The sequence below is a fragment of the Acanthochromis polyacanthus genome, chromosome 20, assembly GCF_021347895.1.
Source record: "Acanthochromis polyacanthus isolate Apoly-LR-REF ecotype Palm Island chromosome 20, KAUST_Apoly_ChrSc, whole genome shotgun sequence".
NCBI classification, from domain to species: domain Eukaryota; kingdom Metazoa; phylum Chordata; class Actinopteri; family Pomacentridae; genus Acanthochromis; species Acanthochromis polyacanthus.
Window position 1 is genome coordinate 14,540,656 of NC_067132.1, and position 21,295 is coordinate 14,561,950.

General features: G+C 41.1%; 1 protein-coding gene across 3 annotated transcripts in view; it reads left to right on the plus strand.

Annotated features, from left to right (window-relative positions):
* Nucleotides 1-2,903: 2,903 nt before the first annotated feature.
* The window catches only part of ctnnd2a (catenin (cadherin-associated protein), delta 2a), a 267,403-nt gene continuing 249,011 nt past the window's right edge, over nt 2,904-21,295 (plus strand). For 2 of the 3 annotated variants that reach the window (XM_051940357.1, XM_051940356.1), the window contains exon 1: nt 2,904-3,289. The gene's annotated coding sequence lies outside the window, so the exon portion shown is untranslated. The remainder of the gene's footprint in view (nt 3,290-21,295) is intronic. The other variant, XM_022201208.2, reaches the window with a different exon arrangement.

Below are 21,295 nucleotides of genomic sequence, written 5' to 3' on the forward strand. Positions count from 1 at the left end.
ATGTATTGTAACTGAGAACGCACAGGCATCTCCTGTAAAATTTGTGTTTATAATGACAAAGTGTGTTTGATTTTTTTTTAAAATGCTGAAGGATAATGCAAACTTCCCTACATCTGGAAGCCCTTCAACTTTGAGTAACAAAACATATCTCAGCTAATTGCCACCATCTAGTGGTAATTCTTCAAACGTGCATGTGTGCACACACCTCTCCATACATCACATGTACAGAAAGTAGCAGAAATGACAGAGTGGAGACTGAAAAAAACAGTGAATCACTGTGATAATAGGGGAAACTAACAAAAATAAAACTACAAAACACCAAAATAAAATAGACCTCACTCTAGTGTTTAATTTTCTCTGACTTTTATCAAGCTTGCAAAAAACAGTGTCCAGTCTATAAACAGACTGGTAAACAGCAGGCAGAAATATGCACAAGCATAAACTGAAATCATTGCGAATATGTGTGAGATTTTAGTACTTATCTTTTAAATTCCTTTTTGGACCTAACACTACTACAGGATGGGATGCTGGAGCGCTCAAATAAAATGATGTCTGTTTTGGCTATACATTGAAACAACACAAACATTTCCATATGACATTATAATGCAGAAAAAAATAGCAAAAAGGAAAATGATGCAAACAGGTAGCGAAAGTGGAATGCAAAACCTCTTGAAATGTAGATGAATTGTGATAATTAATTAGAATCTTGATTTCTGACCACTGACACAGTTTGGAACAGTATCAGCTCATTCTTGCACACAGTACAGAAACAGCACAGTGTTATATTCTGGTCATTCACATAGCTGAGGGTTTGCTGTGTCTTGCTCAAGGGGCTCTCGTTAGTAGTAATGTAAGTAATGTAAAGGCAAGCGCTGCTCTTTCACTAAATACGTTATATATTGCCCTACTATATGTTTGCAGTGTGTCAAGCACACCAATGTAAGTGTAACTGTCCAAAACAAAATTCTTTTTGAGATTTATGCTATGTATAAATCAGTAGAAGGTGGAGCAGGGTGCCGTAACTGACAGAGCAATTCTGGAGCAGATGGAGGAAGTAGTATGTTGCACACATCACCCTCAGACAAGATGGACTAGATGTTGGCAAAGATAAAGTACTGTTGCAAAAAAGCAAAAAAGCAAAAAAGCAAAAAAAAGAGAAAGGAATCAATGATCTTTGGCAAAATAGTCAACAGCTCACTAGTTCATCCACCCTTGAAAGTCCGATTCACAAATGAGCTGTACTTACAGAAAACAACTAAAATGTGTTAAAATGGGACCAATCTCAAACCAGTTACCTGTATGGAAAGTTTTAACTATCAGTTTGACCTGAGAGACATGAGATAGCATTTTTTACATTCATTTTTACTCTTGGAATCGACTAGATTTATTCAAATGTTTGCATAAAGGTTATCAGAAATCATAGTAATTTGGTGACAGTGTGAGTGATTTCCGCTATAACTTTGTTCTTATATCGTCTGTCATATCAAAAGTACACTAACACAGTAAAAAAAATGTTAAAAAAACGTTTAGAAAATGTAGCTTTGAAAATCTGACTAAAATAATATTTGGTAAAATGCTATACATATATATATATATACACACACATATATATATGTCAGGGTAGCTACTGCGATTTGGTAGAGTTGAAGTTTCTACCAGTAGAGATTGCGATTGGAGTCTCTACCAGTAGAGTTTGCGATTGGATTCTCTACCAGTAGAAACTCCAATCCTACCAGTAGAGATGGAACTTTAAATCTGACCCCTGACCCGTTGCCGTTGCGAGCTAACGCATTTAGACCCGTCTATCAACTGAGACTAGCGTGACAGACTTACTTACTGCTTGAGTTCGTACAATAAGAGAGACTTTCTTGGAAAACCTTTCAAGCAATTGAACAACATGTATCTGAAAACTTTGCGGTGTGGCTTTTATTATTGTTTTTAATTATTATTATTATTATTATTATTACTATTATTATTATACTATTCACGGTGTGTGCTGAAAAGAGGGGGAAAATGTTCAAAAGACGTACGAGTGCTTTATCGGACCAGCGTAGTTGAAGTACTATCATTATTATCATATTGGATAATTTAAAATAGTTACATGGCTTATTTATGGTGCAGTTATGATACATGTGCGTAGAGATCCAGAAAATACAGTAAAGTAAGAATAAAGGGTTCAGTCGTTATCCTTTTTTAATACAGCAAAAGTGACTGTGTGGAGCACATGGTACAGCCACTTATTTTTGAAACACTCAGCAATTCAGGGCCTTAGAAAACTGTTTACGTGAAAGGTGAACGTGAGAGGGATGATGGAGTGCAGGTCAGGTGATATTATCATCATCATAACCCCAAAGGGATCTGGTTGCCATGGAGTTTGTATGTGTGCACGAGGGGGCTGGGGGATGGGGGTGTGAAACAGTGTAGGTGGAGGCGGTGGTGATGGTGGCGATTGTTCTTGTCAAGATCACATCTCAGGTGAATTTTAGGACTTGGATTTGGCAATGAAGGGTTGGTTTAGAGGCTGGGCAGGGCAGGGAAGTGGGTCATACTCTGGGTAGGTCTGGGAAAAAATTTAGTGGAGGAGGGTTGCAAGGGATTGCCAAGGCAGGTAAATGACATGCACACATGTTTAAGACACAGCAGTGAACCTCAGCCTCTGTTAGGCTGAGAAATGTGTGCCTCACTGGGAAACCTGAGGCACAGTTTGCTAGCACGTTACCTGCGCAGGTAAACTGACTCCCCCGTGGTTAAAAAGCAACGCAATGTGTACATGCACATATGGGAGACGCTAAATGCTTCAAACTACTCCCAACCTCCTCCTACCACGCAGCACCTGAAGATGGCGCGCCATATCCTCCTATGATTCGGCCAGGGTGCGCGTGCGTGAGCGAGTGCGAGAGCGAGACGGAGAGCTGCTGTCTGCCTCCTCTCCGGCGGTGCTGCCTCCCTGTCGCTGCAGTGCTTTGCTGCTCTCCTCTCTCTCTCTCCTTCTTTCTCCCTTTCTTTTCTTGCTTTCGTACCAAGCGCCTCGCTTCTTCCTCTTTCTCACCCGTCTCTCCCACATCTCTCTCCTCCTCCCTGCGGATGCCTCAGCCTCGCACCCCCGCCCCAGCATCCCGGCAAATGGTCGATCCATCCCCGGCAACTCTGGACGCAGGACGCAGCGAAAAGGCGCACAGCTCCGTTTCTGATCTGATCTGAGCACACTGCGGATTGACTTGAAAGAGGGGCGGACCAGGGACAGTAGGGAAACGAGGAGAAGCCTAACAGTGGCCGGGATCTCATTTCGGTAAGTCATCGCGTTATTTTCACTGATGGGCTCGACTTAATATGATCGGGCAGAGAGGGAGAAGGTATCAGGACCACAAACGCCAGTGTTTTCAGTCGGTTGTGCAGGAAATTTGATCATGACTTCTGGATCGTTCATGGTGCGTGGCTTTGGAAAACTGCTGGTTTAAACATGATGCCCTGCTTTTGATAACAAGCTTGCTGTGGAGCTCCTGTCAGAAACAAGCGTCCTACTGTGCTCAGATCACCCAATACACAACTGATATTTTGCTCCAGCTGACTACTGACCTAAATTCACTATTGGTTGTGCGTAAAAGTGCTGTAAAGGTGCAAAAGGCACCTTGTAAACAAAAGATAGAGAAGTCGCACTCCCATATATATTTTTTCAAACCACATTTACAATCAAGACTCAAGTTGTTATATTAAACATCTGGACATCAGTAATAGTATATGATTTAGTCAAATACTGGGCCAAATTCTGTGTCTGAGGTATTACAGTAGAGTATATGGCTTGTAAGTCTCATTGACTGCTGACACCCATCAGGTTATATGGAGCTGCCCCTTGTCTGTAAGTTTCTGGATCATGAAAGGTGATACAAGGATAACAGCATGGGTAAGACCCCATAGCTTTCTCAGAGCCATGCTTGTGCTTTGATCAATAGACGTTTGCAGGAGGGGGATTGGGCGCTGGCAGTTTGTCAAGGGCATGCAATTTATCCAGAAGATGATGTGGAGCAGAGGAGGAGGAGGACGGGGCTGCTGTTAGGCATGCTGTGGGTACATATTCATCCTGCTGCATGTCAGCTCTTGGGCAGGTGTTTGATGGACAGCTGAGGAACAGATGTACAAAGAGTGAAGGGGTGCTGTGCCGTGTTACATGAAACCCCTTGTTTTTTTTAGTCTGTGTTGCTTCAAAACTACAAAACTTTGGGTTGAGATTTGCAGGTGAGGCTGCCTCGTCTGTGTCAAGTAAGCAGCTGTGTGACTGGGAGAATACAACCCCCCTCTAATTCCCCGTAAACTGACCTCTGGATGAGGGATATAGGGACAGATGATTTTTTTTTCTCTCTCCCATGTCCTGCACATACAACAGCCGCTCAGTCTGTTTCAGCCAGCGCTTTATCCACTTTTCCAGTACTTAAAGACATGACGGTATAACACTCTTTTTGCCCATGAGCCACACATCTCTAAGAATGTCTGTAGATTTTTTTTTTATTGTTTAAGGATAAGCAGCGTTACAAAAGACCTATCACTGTGGGAACTGTCTCAAATACTTGTGCAATCTCCTCCTTCACACACACACACACACGCACACGCACACGCACACACACACACACACACACACACACACACACACACACACACACACACACACACACACACACACACTCCATCCTCTCTCTAAGTTTCCCAAAGATTAGCTTCTTTTATGTCCAGTGAATGTCTCCAGTGGGCATGAAAAGCCTTGTCCTTCATCGCGGACACAGATTAAGCTAATTCACACAGCAGCGCAGGCCTAATGCCTTGCTGCGCTGGCAGAACAGAACAGTCTTTATACTGTGGTCGCTGAGAGAGGCAGAAGACAGGGAGAGAGAGAGCAGAGGGGGAAAGCTAGCCGCCGGTGCCTATTGATCGGACGGAGGGGCTACTGGCAGGCATCCACAGGATGGAGTGCTGACGACAGTCCAACAAGCTGCCAGGATGAGCTGGCCCGGAGTTGCCTTACACGAAGAGTAGTGCTGATGTGAAGGGAAGAGTTTGAATTATAGCTATCCTCCCCGTGGCAGAGCAGGGTCAGGGAGGATTTGAAAATGCTGCAACTGTTATAAATTAGATTTCTTTTTATCATTAGAAAGTGCAGGTTGGTTGTGGTGCAGCACATTCACAGGTTAACGGATCAAATGTTATTCTGCGACTGTCAGAATTTGTCATTCATGTGTGACAGGATAGGAATACACCAGGTGCACCAAGCAGCTTATTGTACATCACATCAGTTATTTTTTGCAAACACAGTGTACCTGATTCTAATTCTTCACACATGAAAGGAACGAAGACGGACATTAGGAGAGGCGGTAAGAAATTAACGGCAAATCTGTTGACTTCACACATAGTAAAATTTTATGCAAGTCGTAAAATTTAAAACACAGACCTTTGAAAGGGATGAGAATTTACATTTTTTTAAAACTTGTTTCAGAAATTCTCATGATTTGTGTGACATTATGTGCAGTGAAACAGCGTTGTGAGCGCTGAGACTGTCCTACTCCTGTAGTACATAGAGCAAGACGGTGACTCCATATCAGGTCCAGGTCTTTTCTACTACTGAAACTGTCCTTTGACCTCTGCATTAAAGGCAGAAAACGAGCTGTTTTCCATAGTACCACAGTGTATAATAATTTTAGAACAGACAAACGATACACTCCAAATCACCACTACAATGTTATTTGATTTAGAAAGGTCCCTGAAACTAGTCAGAAGTATAGATCTCCTCAATAGCAACCTGCTTTCATTTGTTTTTAAGAAACTGAATATTGGATTAAAAGACTTGAAAATACACAAAGGGCTTTCTTCCTGATGAGTTATGAAGCGTGACGGCAATTTTGGCACCTTTTTGAGGTGTAATACAAGTCCAGAGCCTTGTTATTGGTGATCTGACATTAAGCCCCTTTTCTGACCTTTTCTCCTTGAACACAACAGGCCTTTAATGGAGAAATATCCGTATTTATGTCTATGTGCTTCTAATTTCTACACTGATAAGGCTAAAAACAAACAAGAGACAACTGTAAAACATGAAGACAAATGAAAACGGAGAAAAAAAACAAATGCTTTGATTTACCATTTTGATGCCCTGTCATCTGCTATATGTTCATGTTTTCTTCTATATGTTTACTTGAAAGCAATGCCAAACAGCCTCAGGCAACTAGCTGATTGCTGACCCACACTTGCCGATTGCATCGATTGCATATTCATGGGAGTAGGGTAGGTGCTAATTGGCAGCCATAATGTGCTCGTCAATCAGTTAACTTGATGCTCATGTTGGTGCTTGGATGCTTATGAGCTCCTTTAGTAACATAAGAAACACTGATGTCTGTCTTAATGGGCAGTTTTACAATGTTGCCATTACAATGGAATTGTTACAAGATCTCATACATGTTCCACGTCATTAAATTTTTAATATCACTCCTGTGTCCCTCAAGGTTCCGGTACGGTGCATTCAGCAGCGCTATTTGATAGCTATTTAGACAGGTGACAAATGAAAGGAAAGGAAAAACAGCATGAAGTTATCTGGTAAGGTGTTGGACAAACACAACTTTGGTGCTGCCTGACAATGATTCTAAAATTTGCTCGAAATGTACTGCAGGGATGGAACAGATTTCTTCCAAACATTATTCCTTCATTTGATGATCCATTTGATTGACTTCGGTCTAAGATCTCCCATAAGTGTAGAAATGGGTTGAAATCTGGTGACTGTGAACCACACGCAGCATATGATTGACATCATTTTCTTACTCATCAAACCGTTCAGTGACCCCTCATACTCTATGGAGAGGGGCATTGTCATCTTGGAAGAGACAACTCCCATCAGAATAGAAATGTTTCATCATAGGACAAAGGTGATGCTTTAGAACAGCTTTGTATTGATTTGCAGTGATTCCTCCCTCTAAAGGGACAAGTAGAGCCAAACCATGCCGGCATAACAGCCCCCACAGTATTACAGAGACGTCTTTCCATAGAGATCAAGGGTTTTTCCTTTAATTTGTCACCCTTCTCTATGTTCATGTAGTATTGTATCTACTATGCTGAAGTTTGACCATATAAATCAGTCATGAAAATATTATTTCTTCTGTATTAGTAATAACGGTGAGAATGAAATGCAAAAGCAGCTTGCTCTAAGAATATATTATAGTATATTTTTGTCTCTGACGATGCTGGTCTATGAGTCTGCCTCTAACAACATTTAATCCAGCAGCTTTTTGGAGAAAACTGTCAACTGGCAAGAAATTTCTTCAAGAGTGTAATGTTTATTTCACTAAATGTGTAACAGCTTGAAACATATCACATCTGTATTTGATTAAAAAAAAAAAACAAGATAGTGATTTTACAAGCAGCCTATCTGATATTTATAATTTGTAAAATGTCATAAATCGTTACAGGAAAAATAATCGCATTGCTGTAATTTGTAACTAAATAAGTAATTTGCTGCTGCCCTGCACTGCTCCAATGGGGAGGCTGATGCTTGGTATAACCAGCTGATCTTGATGCGTGTAAATTATGTTTATGTGAGCATAAAACATCCTTTTTCACTGTTGGTCTTTAGACCTAGCTGAACACGACTCAAGTGGTTTTTCTCATCATTCCAGTTGAGATCCACTAGACAAATGATTGCATGTTGTGGTCATCATTGGAACACATTTTTCAACCAAAGAGGTCCAAGTTCAAGGCCCCATTTATATCACTTGGGTGTCCTTGAGGAGGGCGTTGAATCCCTCACAGCTCAAAGCATGTCAGTTAGACACTGTAAAGCAATGACAAAACTTCCTATTGGGGGATTAGTTGAGGGAAAAAAACACTGCTAAACACACAGCCTAACAAATCAATGGCCGCTATGGGAAGAGTACTTGAAATGCTGCACAAATAACCTTTTAAGGTAGTATAGCCAGGCGTTCTCCTGATATGACATGACCTCCTTTTTTCATGCTTCCCTGCACTATTAATGTATCCTCGCCATCTGCTGACCTTCACATTAAAACCGGAATAAATAGGGGAAATTATTTGTAGTTTAGAGGTGAACGGAGTGGACAGTGTCATAACATTACTGTAGCCTACACCAGACCATGCAGCTGGCATAATCTGCCTATTTACATCTGCACTTTGCCACTTTACATTTCAGTGGCTCCATATGGCAGGGTATAATTTAATGAATAAAGTGAATGCACAAAGACTGCATGAAGTTGGTTCTTGTGCACCGTAAAACATCATATGAATTTTGCAAAATCAGCTCATAATGTTTAGCTTAGTAATGTACAAATATAAATTTTGTTGATTTAAAGTGAGCTTAGTTTAAAATGTCAGCTTGATAACCTATTATCATGCGTTCATCTAACTTGATCCTTTTAGATTTGACACAAGGAGTTGAATAAATGAACCCAAGATACTAGTTCACTAAACTAATTAGGTTTATTTGTAGCGAAACTAGTAAATTAGCAGATTTCTTAGAATGTATTGCTAGAGACTTGACTTGCTTCTAGGTTGACTAAAACAATAATTATGCTAACTTTGTGTGTCGTATTGAATGTTAAATGTGTCATGGTTGTTATTATAATCATAAAATTCAGTTCTAACCACGACAAAGTATGCAATTCAGTCTCTATCCTTGTATATTTATAATTTGTAAAAGTCAATGGGTGCATCTAATCTGTCTTCTTCTTACTCTTATGTGAAATGCTGCAGTTAAGTTTATCATTTTTATAGAAAAACACACTCTTTAAAATTCAAAAAACTGTAAAACACGAAGCAAGTCTGTCGCTATTACCTTAATGGTAACATGCATTCTCGAGTTCAGTTATCTAGTTTTACCATTTCAAAACTCATAAAATTTTGTTAAACTAATCAGTATAAATGTGACAACAGTGGAGCTTGTGTGTCCAGTTGGACCAACTTACATGTTTTCCAGTGTATTCACTTTGGGAAACAAATGTTAAAATTTAAAGTATCCTCAATCATTTATTAAATCACTAAATGGCTTCACGTACAGAAGCTGTGTGAAGCTCAGGCAGCAGGTTGGCATCCAGTGTCCATGAGCATTTCCTTCTCCTATCAGTAATGTAGCACACACTTCTTTTTGTTTCACTGTAAAAGAAAGAGAGGAAGAAAAGTTGTCCACTGTTAACGATGCTTTAGATTTATGGCTCGATTTCCACTGATGCCACATGTAGTAAAAATATATAGCCTCATAGTGCTGGAAGGTGGTAAAAGGTAAAACCATTCACCAATTGCTGTGTATTGTATATTATAGTGATTAATGAGAGCAGGACTTTGAGGAGCACAGCAGGAAGAAGACAGGGAGAGAGGAGGAGAGAGGGGAGGCAGCGATGTGTCAGTGTTGGACTGAGTCCAGCGAGGCAGCAATATGTGTGAGAGAGACACAGACAGAGAGACGAGGCTGTGTGGATGCTTCTAGTGGGTCTCTGCCGCCGTCTCTCCTCCCATCTTCTAATGAGCTCGCCGCAGATGGGACTCCCTCTGTCAGCCCACTGCCCTCCTCCTCTCCCTCCGCTCCATTATCCTCCCCTCCATCTCTTCCGTCTTTACTGTGAGAAAAACAAAGAACGATGCAAAGAGATGAAATAAAGAAATAAAAGGGGCAAAGGGAAGATGAAAGAAACACGGAGACAACGGGGGTTAAGGACGCAGGTGGGAGAAGAGAGGAGGATTCGCGGGAGATGGTAAACAGTTAAAAAAAAAGATGAGGGAGGTGGGGTGTGAAGACGGAGTGGTGGGAAATGGAGAGCTAGTGACAGAGCCTGTTGAGGAGTGAAAGGGGCTTATGAGCAGCGAGACGAGGCTGAGTGAGAGACTAGGAATCAACAAATGCAAGAAGTGATAGAAAAGTGTGAAGAAAAAGCAGCGGCAACACAATGGGACAAGGAAAACCACCGAGCCGCACCGTTCCACAGTGTCAAAAAATTAAAAATGCTGCATATTAAAACCTAGTGATATGTGTTTAATAGAAGCCCTGCAGTGAAAGCAGTGCTGTCTGCGGTTGCCTAGAAATGGCATCACGTTTGTACCTGCCACACTGTATGGGCTAAGTGGAATTAATAATTGGCTCAGCTAGCCAGAGCTGCCAGTTAATTGAGCATCAAAGAGATGTGTAGCTCGAGCACATATCCTCTTGATTTCCCTGGGCAAAATATAGCCTAGAGTTGGTTTGTGGGTGTACATAAGACTGGAGTGGAACTGCTTTTGTTCGTCTGCTGCAGTGTGCCATTGTGACCTTTATTGCATGTATGGGGGTTCGTCATCAGGATTAATACATGTCCAAAGGTTGGTGAGTGTTGTCCTTTGGTGCATGCACAGGAGTGTGTGTGGCTGCTTCCATTTATATGTATGTATTTTCTTTGCATCGAGCCCTGTGACATTCTGTTAATAGACTTGTGTAGATTACTGGTTTTCCACCTATCTGTCAATTTCTGTTGTACTAAAATATACTAAAACACTGGATTATATGTTCTTGAATTGACATACACGCTGATCCGTTGGTAATTAGACAATTTCCGCAGCATGGATAATTGGTCGGCTTTTCAAAGATGCTAAAAATGCTGATTAAAACAATGACTGCAGTCGTATGAATCTTATTGTGCCAAACTTGAGGAAATGTTGGAGCTGAAGTTAAAGTGTGTGAGAGGGGAAAAAAAAAAAAAGATTTGTCATAATGACATGTTATGTGGCAGGAAGCAGGGAGATATAATGTTGGCTTCATCTGTAGACTCTTTGCACAGCAACATAGTATTATCTTGCTGGCTGGTCAAGTGGGAAATAACATGTTTGATGGGATATGAACACCTGCGCCAGAATGTATGTGAGCGTGTGGGCGAGTGTTTCTTTGTGTAGATTTCTTGGCTGTTCCATTAGATCTCTGCTTTCTTTGCCTAAACAAGGACACCGAATGATATTGATGTGAAACGCTTGAAATTAGGTCCAACCAGTATCGACACAGCGAGCGATCTGACCTGTGGCCCCAAACCTGCAGCTACCTGCAGCAAAAGTAGGAGCTGCTGCAGGAAACAAAAAATGCATTAAAAAATGATATACTTTAGCTTGTTCCAGAAGGCCAACATCACTTTAGTGCCAGAGACAGTGAATCTGTGTGTGACATGGCAACTGCACAGCAAAAAAAAAAAAATTGTTCAAGAAAAAGAAGTGGGCAGAAACACATTACCAACGAACACCAGTATTGGTTGAAACAAAGATTTTATGACAGCAGATGACTTTTCCTTTAATTGTCAACTTAAGTTTTCACAAAACCTGTTCAGGTGACATATTTATGGTAGTTTCTAGAGAAGCTTGCTTTTCAGTCCGTTTGTGTGCCACTTTCTGTAAGTAGTCATTTATACCTGCCTCAACCTCTGCAAAATTTAGCATTTAAATATACTGGCAGTGGAAATAAATGTCCTTTTTCCAGTTATGGAAAACTGCACAGTAATTGCCAGTTATATAACATAATCTGCTGAATGCTGTCAAAATCTACAGATTTGACTAATTATGTATTTTTTTTAACACAAAATTAATTGGAGTATTTAAACTTCGGCTATGACATGCATTCATTTACAAATACAGATGCTTTTCTGATTCTTATTGTCTCACTAATGAGTTATGGAGTTATGGAAAGCAGATATACATATTTTTTTAACTGTAGCTGTTTGAGGCACTTGCAGCTTTTGATCATCCATGATCACTAATCAAAGGGTCTCGAAAAATTTGAAACCCTTGAAGAGTAAAACATTTTCTAAAAATCTCTCTGGTCTAGGTGCACATTTGCACAAGATGACTTTGAATTAAAGCACACGCCTAGTGCAAAGTCTCGTGAAGAACCACATGCTGTACTACAGAAACAGTTGACTGAACATGAAATATTTGGTGCTGAACTTAAATTTTATTTTTTTAAATCGTGATAAACATGTAGATGAATCAAGCTGTTTATGTATTAAAAAGTTGAGAAAGTTATTTTCAGAGTCCTGCTGCTAGCTGATAGTGGAGCAGTAATGATAACTAATTAAACTTTATTTCAGAAGTGTGAGAAACACGAAATAATATTTATGTTAGTTTGAAGTCTTGCAAATTACTTTTCTTCACTTCATGCTCCAACTGAGAACTGTAGCGCCGACAATCTGTTAGTTTAAACTTTATGTTATACAAACTGCTTTTAATTGCTTGATGGACTAACCTCTTTAATCATTGCGCTATTCAGTTGAACACTGAAAATGGTAAATATCCATCAGTTATTTTGTATCTGCACTGCAGCGGTGACCCGGCATGACTAGAAGATTGTAGTATACCATGAATTTTGTGAAACTGGCCATCATTATTCTTCATTATAAATGGGTTCTGGCTTCAAATAAAATCTGCACTGTCCTTTGCAAAAAATAAAAAATCCTGTTGCTTTTCCCCTTACTTACTCATTCATTCAATCTTGGGTAATCCCTTACACACACACACACACACACACACACACACACACACACACACACACACACACACACACACACACACACACACACACACACACACACACACACACACACACACACACACACACACACAGAGTGGTGTATCTATCTTAAAAGCTTGAGGCCAGCCAAGTGGTATAAATGCCGTACCCGATGCCTGTGGTTGGATCAGCAGACAGCCCATCAGCAGCACACACTGATCCTTATCGGTTGTGTATTGCTGTGGCTACTTCCACCTGCCAATCAAACTCTTTCTCACATCTGCAGAAAAAGATGTGATGGAAATGATGGGAAAGACAGAGACAGAAAGAGATAGGGATCACACCACTATGGCCCGTTTATAGATCGAGCCACCTCAGTTTATTGCTCTAGCTTGCTGGTGTGTATGCGTGTGTGTGGATTCGTGTGTTCTTGGATCAATGGAGGGGAAAAAGAAGGTATGGAGATTTAAAGAGAGGGACATCAGAGACAGCAAAAGGAAAGGGTTGACGTGAGAGGAAGGCAGGGAAGGTGAGAGGTGCTTTGGAAAAAAAATGGCAGCAGCAGCCACCTGTAGACCACATAGTATGATTTATAAGGAAGAGGATTTAACTGTGAGTGTTTCAGCATGTCTGAAAGAAGAACAGCAGCTGAAATAATGTTTTGACCACGGGGCGTTTTATTAGGTTGTTTATTGATGTGTGTTGACACTGGAGAGCTACATCCACAGTCGAGCCTCAGCTCCTGCTGTCCACATTATTCGATTTCATTTCACAGTCCCTGAGCAAACAAAGGCAGGTTTTCTGTCTAGCTACACATTGCGCTTGTTCTGAGTAAAGCTCATGTCAGTGTAAGCTGAATATACTTTATAGTAATATTCAGCATTTTTACTTATGCCCAGTTCCTCCACGGGCGTCCTTTGTTATAAAGCACGCCTGACAACAAAATGCTTCATCTTAACAACACAAGTTTCTTCTGTTAGGTGTTTTTAGATTAAAATACAAGTGAGTCTCCCATGAACTGCAGAGACCATCAAAACATGAAGCTATGCAGGAATAAGGACTGATGAAGCTAAAGGTGCATGTTCTGTTGTGTTGCTGGTGGTGGTCCATGAATTATATATCACAGACAACAGGAAGAGGAATGCTTCATGTTAAGATCCCCAAGCAAACAAGCGGACGCTGAAGGTACTCGGCAATTTGTTAAAATTCAACAAGCGGGAAGATGTTGGAATGAACAGTTTTATCATCATTGTACTCCTACTATTTCTGCCGAGCTTGCAAGGTGTCGCTGCAGAAAACTTAGAGAAAATCCTCCCCAATTTCAAATCATTCCTTTAAATCGCTAGTCTTATTTTGTTCCCTCAGCTTAGATGTTTTGCATTTTTGAGATCAGAGAAATGTCTTCTCAGATGTCTTAATTTGCCTCTTATTGCATGCAAAATATGCGCAGTACGCCTTCTCCAAGTGGTGCCAAGCATAACACAATGTTGTGCTAACAACCAAAGTATAACCAATGCATCTCAGTTCAAGATCAAAATAAAACCGGTGGATTCAAACAGTTTATAGCTGCGTGATTGTCGAGGGGAAAAGAGCATTAATTTGAAGCTAGAAAATATAGATTTAAAATCGAGTAATTTGAGGGCTGTGTGTTGTTGAATTAAAACAACAATAACTGCATTGAGAATACTGATTAGTAATTTGAGGCTATGATTTGTCAATAGAGGGGTGAATTACTAATATCGAGAAAATATTTATTTCCCCCACGGTATAGTTTTCCCTGGTGTGCATTGGGATTGCATAAAATGCTCATAAGCAAACAGCAGAGTGATATTCCTAAGGTCGTCTTTTGCTCAAGGACGCTCAAGTTGATTGGAGGCTCAGGCTTCTACATAATCACTACACCGGACTGCATTCAAATTCACTGTGAAACCTTGTTTTGCCGAGTTTTCTTGAAGATGTATAGCATTTAGTAGCGGGGTAGAACTCTTGACATCGAATACCATAGCAAAGGGAATGCTGTGGTTACTCATTTGGAATAAAACTGCCCAATAAATAGCATTTGATGTTACTTTTTTATTCTCTGTGATATCTGGGTATCCTCTGCAGATCCTAACTACGGCCAAGCTCTAGAACTGCAAGTGCACATTAATTTCACTCATCTGTCTTGTGTGGGTTGCATCTGCTATGTATAATTCATCAAGTAACTCTCTGTTGATATCCGCATATAAATTAACTTAGATATTGTGCAGCTCATGAATTTCTAACGATGTGTGTACACAGTGGCACCACAGTAGTACATCGGCTCGGTTGTTTCTTGCTCGCGAGAAATGAGGTGAAAAACATTTTGTGTTTTGGAATGATTTCAATCATGAAATGGGTAAAGAATGAAAAAGTGGCCCACAGGCTTTCCGTGAAATGCCCGTGAAGCAGAGCCACCCCTCGCCGCTGAACGTACCAATTATGGCTGAAATCTACCGGGCGTGTTTTGGAGATTTGTCGGGTGCCGGTCTCTTGGTAGCGGCACTGAAAGCAGGTTTGCCTGGGCGTGTCTGTGTCATTATTGTTTGATGGTACAGACTTGACAGAAGCTACATTGATCCAAAGAAGAACAGAAATGCGGAGGAGGTTTGATCGCTTTAACTAACGACTGGCTTCATACTCAGAACGGGTGATTGATTGGAAAAAAACGGTCATGCGTGGGTTACTGACAACTTTCATTTGAAACATGCAACAAAGTAATGGTGACTTGGTATTTTAAAATGCCATCTGCTCCTTAACTTGTTCTGTCTGTAATTGTAGAATTACAGTTAATTTTTGTTGGCTTGTATGGTATATGTCTGCATGTGTTGCTTTGCTAGTTTGGAGACTCAGTTGTATTTTGGGAATGTTTTAAACAAACCAAATAAATTCTACTTGCATATACTTTGTGGAAGGGGAAAAAAAAACACAGTCATTTGCAAAGACAAGATACCCCTCGCTGTTCTTTAGGCCAATTAGGCTCAAAATCTGCTGGGTTTGGGCTTGTGCCAGAGATTTGAAGGGAAAGACTTTGTGTCAGAGAGAGGCTTTTGAAAGGGATTGAGAAAAGAAGACTTGCTGATTCCCAGAAATACACAGAAACCACAAAGCTCACGCACAAACACACACGCACTGTTCCTGTTGCCGTTGTTTCTCTTTTCTCCCCTCACTTTTTCTCCGTGGACTACAGATAGACAAGACGACACATATTCCAAAAGCGAGAGATAAACAATTGATTATATACACTGTAGTTGCAACAAAAATCCACTTTGCAGCCTGCGAGTTATTCAGACACACACATGCATTTGTGTGCGCAGACACATAGACTGCAGGAAAGACGGAGCCGCTGGCAGAAAACTGTGGAGGTGGGAGAGTTGAGTTAGTAACTCCCTGCTGCCAGTTTGCCTGTGTTATTAATTCTGATAATTTGACCTGCACTGCAGACGTGCAAGATGTTTTCTCAGCGGAGCCTTTGGCTTTTTTTTTTTATGCTGAAATGAGCTATGTATTCCTCTCCAATAGATAAAATAAAATTATATTGATTTCACATATGCAGCAAGAAGCCTGGCTACCTCATCTGCTCTGTAACTCTCTGTAGATGGTCAATATTAATGTCTTCAGAATCAAAAGGTCAAATGATAGTTGTGATTTTTACTGTGGCAGTTACCATTTATGAATCCCAGTAGCTCTAAAATGATAATTTTTTTCACCACCATTTTACTGTACTACCCCTCAATAAGGTCAGAAGTCAGGCTTAGCCACAGAACGGTGTCCCATGAGCTGAAAGGGATTTAGTGTTTTGGTTAAACACACCACTTCTGCTCTGTTGAAATACTGTACTGTCTGAGTTCACTTTGTATCCGTTTGTCTTTACGTAAGTATATATTTATAGGAAAATTTGTCTTCTGTCCAAAATAAGAAATGGTAGTTATCCTTAATTTTACCCTGTTAAGGTTCAAAAACGAAGCGCTGAATTCAACCTCTTCTTCGCTGATGTGTGACAAGTTTGTTGAACTGTTGAATAATCTGGGATCACAAGGTCTAATGAAACCAAAGGAACCGTGAGGTGTTGGGCTTTGATCTTCTGGAGGTTCTTAGCCCGCCAGCACACCAAGCTTTAAACTGTTATGACGTCGGTGGGGGGGGCGGAGGGGGAGAGAGCCAGGAATGGAAGTTTTTTAGATCTCGTCAAGTGTTTCAAAGTGTTACATCATTTCCACGTCTTCCACCAGGAGAGTATTGCAACAAACCCCGTTTTAAGAGGAGTCAATTCCTTTTTCCCCCCATATAGTGTGATTTTGATGGGTCGCTGAAGTATATTTCGTGCAGGAGACACACACTTGCGCGTACGACGTGACCACACACAAGGGGCAGGACACGCAAACGCACACTTTTTCTGTTTTGTATATAGCGTAGGATGTGCTGCTCTCATACTGTGCAGCGAATTGAATTTCCATTCTCTCATGGTTAGTCAGGCAGTGTTACTCTTTCTCCCATTATGGCACATTCACTGAGACAGCGGGAGGCCGGAGAGAATACAGAGGTCTCCACCAGCTTCTCCAGCGGAGGCTCGCTGCCCTCAGCCTCATGCCCAGAAGTGGACAGGCTTTGTTGGCTGACTGGTGGGGGCTGAGTGGAGATGGATCCATGCTGTGTCTGGCTCATGCACATACTGTAGGTGTACATACAGTGACACAAACACATGAAGATTGAATGCGTCCCACTGTGATCATTTGAGAAGACTTCCACCCACTGTCTTGTTTGCCTGCCTTTGTCACACACACTGCAGGGTAAATTGAGGGTGAGCAGGTTACCAGCAAGAGTCCGTGGTGCCATCGAGGTCCCATTGTAGAGATACCATGGTAACTATTAGCCTGGTTGCTTTGGTTGCTATGACAGCACAAATATCACCAACCCACTGCAGGGATGAAGTAATATAATGGGTCAGTAGAGGGAGGGGATTAGACTTTGTGAGGTGTACATCAAAGTACAGCAAGAAGGCGTACTCATTCTGTTTGATCAATAATAGACTCGTCTGACTGTAGATGCTGTATGTAGTGGCAGTGCAGTTGTGGTAAAGCGGCTTTAGACTAGATTTCCCAGAGCATGCTATCATTCAGACAAGACCAACACATGTTTTTTTTAATAATCTTTCTTGTAATCTGCATGCACTGTATGTTATTCTCAAGACTGTGCATGATTTGTAGGTTTCATATCAATTCATTTTTTATTATTTTTTGTTCTCGTATTCTTCCATGTTATCAAGGTATGTGTAGGAATACCTAGATAGGCAAGGCATCATTAACTGTGGTCTGGTGAGGTGGGAACTGATCTATCATTAAAGTGGGATCATTATGGCCCGTTGGAGGGGAACTATGAATTTGAATTTCAGATTTTTATAGTGGCAGCCTGTCAAGGTACTGGGAAGGGAATAGTAAAAGCCTTAAAATACAACCGTGACCTCTGATTGCGAATAATCTCTCAGGCAGCCCTGTGGTCGAAAGCGAAATCAATAATGTCATTAAATGACAAGCTACTGGTGTACAGAAAGTTAATCAGAGGGGCATTTACAGTTGTGTGTTGTGCAGGAAGACTAGGCAGACAAAGGAAATCCATCTGCCTGTTGATGCGAGTATAGCAAATGCATGTATTCAAATGTGTCTAGTTTAACTTGATACTTAACAGACCAAATGAACACCCTGCGGCCAGTCACAGTCAATCCCAGACCAAAGCGAATGTTTAGATATTTATCACAGAATAAATTAGCATGAACTACACATGGCAGAGGTTGTGTTCTGAAGATTCAATTAACACGTGTCAAATTTACCACATTGCTCATTTCTGCTGTAGATTTTTTATTTTTTTTTGCCAGCAGTGTGTTAGTCAGTGCATTGTTGTTGTACGCTTGTGTGAGATGTTCATGCATTCAGACACGGAGGAGAGAGTGGTGTGACTTTCTAAAGGTTTACAGAACACTGCCTACACTTTTTCATCTCTCTTTTGTGCAAAGGTGCAGTTTAGTCCCGTTGACAAGAAAAATAGCAAAAACAAGGACAAATGGCTGAGGACCACTTTGGCAGTCTGGATCCCTGAAATCAAATCTCTCTAATCAACCAAACAGCTTTCTAACGGTTTCTAGCCAACTCTCATCCTCACAGTTTGACTATTTTAGTTCATGTGGCAGACTGACTTACTGTTGGTGCTCAGTGATTTAAAAAAATGTGTTGATCTTCTTTTTAGAATAGCAAACAGCTGGACAAATGAGCTTCCTTCTTCTACATAATCAAGTGTTCATTACATTGTTTATTTGTATTGTGTGACTGCATTTACTAATAAAATGCAGCCTGATCATACATTTCATAATAATGATCATGAACATCCAGTATCAAGTATGTCATGGCAACCATAGCAACAGCTAAAGTTAGTGTATTTTCTAATTTCATACTTGAGTCTTGAGTTGTGATTCATTGCTTATTTGATTGTTGGTGCTTTACAGTTCCAGCATCCAGCTTATCTGGCTTGCTTCATTTCTATTTACTCCTAATTTGTTGTCCATTTCCTTGACAACTGTTGTTCACCAAATGCCACTAGACACACTGTGCTTCTAATCTGCAGTATGTTGAAGCTATCACATGGGGGCGGCATGATTTATCAGGCCTTGTCCTAATCTCCTGATGCTGTCCTTCTAACAAAAACACTTGAGGAAGACTCAGTGTATTGGACTGAAGTAACCCTCAAATATCCTTCATAGCCTGGTTCTCTTACATAGGCAGGAGACCAGGCAGTAGAATAGCTTCTAGGTAAACATTCATCTCCCTCATTCTCTCTGCATATCAAGAAATGTTTCTTTTTGTCTGTCTCTGTCCATCTATCACCCACACACATACACTGTTACAGAACCTGGAGGGTAAGTCTCTGACGTCCTATATGTCTCCTGTAGTAACAGCTGATACTAAAGGTCTCCGAGGAATGACAGGAAAGACAGCGAAAGAGTGAATGCTTCTAATGAGTGATGGTGGAATAGCAGAGATTGAACTTGACACAGCATCTAGGAAAAGTCACAAAGCAAACAACAAACTTGGATCATTTCTCTGTTTTGTATTCCAGCACAATGTATTGGATTTATAATGAATTGAATGTTCTGTCCCGACTGTGTGTGTGTGTGTGTGTGCGCGCGCGCGTGCCTTTTGTTTTTGTAGAAGCTTGTTTGGAAGGCATGAGTCAGGAATCGGCGAGAAACATCTCTTAACCTCACTCGCTTTATTCGGATCAGACGGAGCGCTCTCTGTGTGGTTGTCAATTTTCAGGCATACATGTGTTTATGCACACATCCACATGCACACACTTTCAACGCTCACACAGCTAGACAGACTAACCAGCCGCCCCAAGGCCTTTTGGCTTGTGAAAAGGGACCGAGAGCTCTATTGTTTTCTCTGTGATTCAGTTATTACACAGAGATTAACACAGTGAAACTCTTCTGTGCCACCCAAGGGCTTTGGACCCAGAGAGAGCGAGCAGTGAATGCCTTTATCTTTCTCCCTCTCTCAATCTCTTTCTCTCTCTCTCCCTTGCCCTATCTCCCTGTATTTCACCGACATACACACATACTCATGCATAATGTTACGCACTTATTCAGGCGGTGCCAAACAAACGGTCACAATTATGGCTAAACATGGCACACACACACTCGTTGCTCGTGCATTGGTCTGGAGGAATGTGTTCGGCAGCTGATAAGGAGGAGAATAGGACAACAACAACAGAAATGCCAGCACAGCAACATTTCTTACCCGCACACACCTGCAACACACGTCTGAGCACGACACCACACACACAGATGCATTCACGTGTCAGACGTACATAGTCTTGTCGTTGTGTTACTGCTAATGACGTGACAGACTGTGTGTGACGGGGTGTGGCAGCAAACAAAAAGATGTTATGGAGCTACAAAACAAATGAGAAGTCTGATGCCAATTAGTTTATATTACAAAAGGCCCTCGAATGACGCATTTGCAGCAAAACTCTTTGCTGACGATGATTGTCTCCGAAGTGAACACATGACGACAGCCCTCTCCCTCACATGAAAGAGAGGGAGGAGGCTGGCTGGAAAATGGAGAGAAATTTGGTGGGAGTGACGGCGAGAGAGGAAGCAAAAGGAAGAGGGAGAGGTGAGCGAGCGCAGAGGATGACATCATGCTGATGGGACTGAAGCAGCAGGGTCCCAGTGGGATATCCCTGCCTCTGACAGAAGTACGGCAGCTCAGTGGGATCAAAAGCAACCGACAGGCAGACTTTCAGCTCGGAGCAGCAGGAGGAGCATGGAAATAACATCTCTGCCTTTCTTGTGTGTGTTCACCTCTGTGTGTGTGCATGTGCACATGGGTGACACCTCTTTACATGCATGCATCACACATCGGATATTACAGGCATGTTGTTTTTTCTGTTTAAAATTGCTTTACAACATGTCTCTTTGTAGTTTCCTTCTTTTTTTTCCACGTCTTCTTGGATACAAGCTGTCAAATTCGACTTAAATCAGTATTCTCAACTTTGGAAATAATCAGACCACTTGTTGATTAACACAAAACTTTGTTAATTATGTTTTCATTTTATCACAGTACAATATTTACAGCATCTTCTAAAAATCATGAAAAAAATATAATTCAGTACGTGCAATGATTCTTTTAACCAATATGATGTCTTGAGAGAAAATGTGCTCATTTTAGAAATCACATTAGATGGCTAAAGACATTTTTTGTGTAGTCATTATTTTGTGCTTTAGCAGTA